General features: G+C 41.4%; 1 pseudogene; it reads left to right on the top strand.

The window, feature by feature from the left end:
* The first annotated feature begins 381 nt into the window (after positions 1-381).
* LOC136157434 (programmed cell death protein 10 pseudogene) lies at positions 382-1,028 on the top strand (annotated as a pseudogene).
* The last annotated feature ends 4,685 nt before the right edge of the window (positions 1,029-5,713 follow it).

Here is a 5,713-nt window from a genome sequence, read left to right as displayed (position 1 = left end):
ACCCTCCTATACTGTTGGTTGGTAAGAATGTAAATTGGTATGGCCACTATAGAGAACAGTATGGAGGTTCCTTAAGAAACTAAAACTAGAACTACCATGCAATCCAGCAATCCCTCTCTGGGGCAAATATCTGGAGAAGATACATGCACTCCTATGCTTAGAGCAGCATTATTTACAATAGCAAAGACATGGAAACAAACTGAATGTCCCCTGAGAGATGATCAAATAAAAATGTGGTAGGAAGAGGGCTCCAAATGTGGAAAGGGAAGTCAGTGCCTCAGTAGCCAAGGAGAACTGTAGAAGGAAGAGTCAAATGTTGACAGAGATCTATGATTCAGTTCCAATTTCATGATGTGGTCTCCCTAAGGAGTTGGCTTTTCAATGAGGATGACAATGGAAGAGATGAAGCTGAGACCACTTCTATGGTTTCTATGACCCTCTCTGCAGTCACATATCCTGTGTTTAATGAGACAGAATGAGTAAATCTGTCTGTAGCTCAGACACTGAGAGTAGCTTTCATCAAGGCTGAAAAAGAAAATCTATGACTCATACAAGACATCATTATGAAAATTTTAGGGATAAAAAAGTATAGAAGTCAACTTCACAGAGTCCCTTCTTCAAATGACAGCTGATGATGTAGAACAGTATATGATTAAACGACCACAGCCTGAATTCCAAAACCTAAATGAAAAGGCACAAGCACTTAAACAAATTCTCGGTAAGATCCCAGATGAGATCAACGACAGAGTGAGGTTTCTGCAGATAGTCAAGGATATAGCAAGTGCAATATAATAACTTCTTGATAAAAAGTGATCAATGTCTTCAAGAAATATCAATACCAGAACCACAGGGCACTTGAACACCAAAAGAAAGGTTCTGTGAAGTACTCCAAAAGTTTCAATGGTACTCTGAAAACCTATTTTATAGATGACAAGGCAATAAATATGTTCATAAGTGCCAACCAAATTCATCAAACCAACTTGATACTTCAGGCCTCAAAACTATGGCCTGAAAGTTGTATATGTTAAGAGATATACTTCTCAGTGGCAGCACTGAACTGTCTTTATCCATAAATTTTTAAGTTTGACTGTGTAAATTATCAGTCCCTTCTGAATGGATCTAATAATACAAGATGTTGAATGGGATTACTGGCATATTACACCATGCTTTTATAAAATATAGCTTAATCATAATCACACTGAAGATTTTGCATCACTTTTGCTAGTATCACTCTTTTAAGAATGCTAAGCGAAAAGAATTTATGCCTTAATGTGCCATTACATAACTTTCTTTAAAATAATTATAAATATTGAGGTTTGTTTCTGACATTTTAACTTGAAAGTGATACACTACAAGATAGTATTTTAACAACATTTGCTGCCAAATATTCAATAAATAGTTTACATCTGTTAAATATTTCTTTACTTGAAAAAATACATATATATATATATGAAATCAGAAGACCAAGATGACTTTGTGTAATGTCTAAACAGCTTCTAACAGGAGTTTATTAGCAGTTTATCAGATAATAAAGCAGTAAGAATTCCTACTTTTCTGTCCTTTATCACTCTGGGCAAAAAGTAGTTAATGGAGATATTTTTGCTAGTTATTATATCTGAGGGACTGGGTATTCTTCCAAACTTTGTTTTAAGAGACTTATTAGAAGCAGATAGCACTTTACAGCGTCTTCACACTATACTGCCACTTTTGAACTCTATGATGATGTACAATTAAGTCTTTCTGATTTGCTGGGCCCTAGTAAGCTCTGCCCCTTTTTCCCATAAATAGCCACAACTAACAGTAATTTGAAGCTATACCGGTGCTCGCTGTGCACAGGGAGCACAGAAGGATTGGTGTCTATTCAAGATGAGCCACCTGATATGTAGCAAAGCTGGAATTCCAGTGCCGACCTGGGGCCCATGCTGTCACCCACTACGTCATGTTGCTACCAGCATAAAGAGAAAAAACTGACAGTGGACAATGTGCCTACCTACTAGTCCTCTGCTGCTCCCAAGATGCCCCTCTCCTTGTCAGCTGTGAAATCTGTGCCCAGAAGAGTGGTCCCACATCCTAGACATCACTGAAGTAGCTGGAGTCCCAAGCAGGAAATCCCACAGTATTCCCAGACCCAGAGCCACAGGAGTAAGGAAAACACTGTCCTTTTACAATAAGCTTAGAGTTCTTTCCCTGTTCTGCGTGCATCAGCTACCCCTGATCTTGACTCCTGCTTCACCCCGCTACTCCTCTCTCCCCTTCTTGTCATTAATTACCTCTGTAGACTTCCGGTGTCTTCAGGCCAATAGCTCTGAGCTCATTCTGTCTCCCAGAGTCTGGTTGCTCTTAACTGGCACTCTGCCTCCAGTCACACGCTGCAAAGTCTTGCATCCCAGAGATTAGTGATAACACTCAGCCTCTTCTGATGTGCCAGGACTAGAACTGTGTCCTCCTGTGTCCTTTTCACCCTGCACCACACCTGTATGGATGCTTTGGAATCTGGTCAGACAAGAAAATGAGCAAAGTTCTCACTACAGTGGGCAGCAGACACTGGGACTCTGTCAGAAAAGCATGTGCTCTTCAGAATGACATAATTCAACCATTGCAGAGACACTCTGAAGCTCTCTTAAATGAACCAAATGGCATCTTCAGAAAGCTTTTGAGATTGCCCACATCCAGCATCACTAGGTTATTTCTAAACATTTCAAAAGCTACGTTTGCATTCAAAATATATTTTACTTTTATATGACTCAGTTGGCTCATACCCCAACCCCATTTTATGGTTAAAGAGAATGATGCTAAGAGGTTTCAAATTATTTACTTTACATCAGTGGCTCTCAGAATTTAGTACATGTAAGATACACTTCAGGCGAGAACAAAAATGGGTTTGCTGTTCTAGTTTTTTAAAATTTGCATTTTCCAAAAAGGAATCATTTCTGCCCCCCTCCCCTCCTGTCACCCTTCATTTATTCTGACACTGCTAGCCCAACACTTTGAGAAATACTGCAGCAGAGTATGGAAGGGAATCTGTGGATAGAATTCAATGGTCTACGCACCTGAAAAGGAAAGAAGTTCCCCATCATTGTTTTCAGGATCTTCTAAGTGAAATTTAGAATTTCCTTCAATAATGAACATAAGCAGCAGAACATAGTTATATTAGCACTGTCTGTGATGTTGTCACCAATACAAGTTACAAATATTTTTATATCACACATGTTTTGCAGGAACTTCAAAATACCTTTTACCTTTCACCAGTTCTTCAAAATTACAGTTGTTGTGACACTTGCTATTATCACATCAATGTGTTTTTTTTTAAACCCATGCAAATCTCATTTTGTTGAGTATTCTTTTTTCTAACATTTGTTTTATTCATGCATTTACCTGGCTGAATGGGGTCTAAGTTGCAGCACGTGGCATCTTCAGTTTTTGTTGCGGCATGCAGGATCTTTAGTTGCAGTGTTTGACTTCTTAGTTGCAGCATGCGGGATCTAGTTCCCTGACCAGGGATCAAACCTGGGCCCCCTGCTTTAAGATCATGGCATCTTAGCCATTGGGCCACCAGGGAAGCCACTCAATATTCTGATAACTGTAGTTTAATAGAATCGGCGGCTTTTGTAATCCAACATGTATTTTATGCGTTTAAAAACATTATTCTGAGAAAGGTGTACAGGCTCCACCAGACTGGTTAAAGGGTCATTGAAAGTAAAAGAAAACAAAGTTCAGGATCTTCTGTTCTCAGACCTCCCCCTCACTACCTCTAACTGCCACGATGGTCACCTGACTAGGGAAGCCAGTCCCTAGTCTACTGGCTTCTATTGGCTGGGTTGAACCAAGGAGGGTCTCCCTCTTAAGAAACAGTCAGCTTTCGGATTGGAGAGACTCTGAGGATAAAAGGAGTAGAATCTAGGCTGCAGTGAATTCCACTGAAAGCCACAGGCAGACATGAAGAAGTTGAGAGAGCTGACGTGCACAGAGCAGGCACAGTGATGGAAGTAGAAATTAGCTCCATGAGCTCCAATCTATGGGCTGAGGCGGGCTAAAAGAGAAAGACCATTCCAGCTGCCCCATGGCTCAACTGTACTTCCTGTCTTAGACCTGCATGAGATTCACTTCTCTCCTTATAATCCATCTCCCTCCCCTTTCCCAGTTTGGATTTCTGCTCCTCATGACCAAGGCCTTGACTACAACTGCCCATGTGCCTCTTATTACTCATTTCAGCATCTGTCCATATTCATTCACATCATCACTTAGGTCACATCGTGGTGAAGAGTCTGTATGTTCAATTCAGATGTGCTGAACGCATCCTCCACCACTTTCTGGTTTAAGAACATGGGCAAGTGGCCTAGAACTTTCTGTGCCTCCTTGTCTTATCTGGGAAAATGGGAACACTAACACTATTTACCTAAGGTGAGCATCCAATGAATTAATATATGTAAAATACACGCCTGATAGGGAGCAAGTGCTTGGCAATTGTGCACAATCATGATGTCCATTGTCCCCAAGTCACAGGGCTTGGATTGCACATCATCTGTGCCTGCTCACCACAGTTTTCGGCACCACCCTAGTCAGAGCTAACAAGGATGAACAGGTCTCATCTGGGACAAGGTGCCCCCACAAATTGACATTTTCCATCAGCAAGTTTAGACTTGCTTTTTGTAAAAAGTTTCCATAATATGAAGATTGTCAGAGTCCCATTCAAGTATTAGAATGGGTTTACTTTATATAAGATCATTGTTTCTCATATGGTGAGGCTTCTCTGCTTGTCTGGGCCAAAATATATGACATCTCCCCTATCAAGCAGGTGGCTCAGACTTGCTGAGACTGGGACCCCTTATCACAGGGGGTGTGCTGGATACATGTGAGGAGCTGCACACTCACAGGGGAGGACAGTTACTACAGTATTCCTGAACTGAACACAGTAGCTCCGAGAAAGGACAGCCACCTCTCCAGGCTAACCATCTAATCATGCACATCTCCTCCACCATGTGACCCCGAGCCCTTCCTCTCTTATTTACAAACACCGTCCAGCCCCAGGTTCTGAGCATAAACACACAGTGGAACCGCTGCTGCTTCCTGGACACACATCTTCCCCGGGGACAGCAGGTCTGTCAAAAATGCAGATGCACAGAGTGCTTGTTCCAAGGTTCAGTTTCAGATCTCAAATCTATTTGACTTAACCTCTGTGCCTTTGGGCTTCCCTTGTGGTTCAGCTGGTAAAGCACAGGAGACGTGGGTTCAATCCCTGGGTTGGGAAGATCCCCTGCAGAAGGGAAAGCTACCCACTCTAGTATTCTGGCCTAGAGAATTCCATGGACTATACCCATGGGGTCACAAAGAGTCAGACATGACTGATCGACTTTCTTTCTTTTTTTCTTTTCTTTCTGTACCTCTATCTATCATGAGCATACCCATCAAAGAAGTCAGCTGGGGCTGATGTGGAATGCTAGAAAAGCTTGTCTGAGTTTTTTTTTTCCCCCTAACCATCAGGCAATTTCGTTGCTGCCTTTGGGTTTAGTACTTTTTCTTTCTTAAGTGATTGATGGTGTGGTGGTGGAGGGTGGGGGACTTCTAAAGTTCAATTAGGCTAAAAACCTCCATCCAAATATAATGAATGAATAGTATAATTAACCAAGATAAGTGCTGGTCTAACTCTTAAAGTCTACAGATAAAAATAGTGAAATTCCCCTCATTCCTTCACTATACTCTTTAATCATGCTAA

The sequence above is a fragment of the Muntiacus reevesi genome, chromosome 2, assembly GCF_963930625.1.
Source record: "Muntiacus reevesi chromosome 2, mMunRee1.1, whole genome shotgun sequence".
In the NCBI taxonomy this organism is placed as follows: Eukaryota; Metazoa; Chordata; class Mammalia; order Artiodactyla; family Cervidae; genus Muntiacus; species Muntiacus reevesi.
The sequence above is the reverse complement of the archived record's forward strand: the minus strand, read 5'-3'. Positions and strand labels throughout refer to the sequence as shown.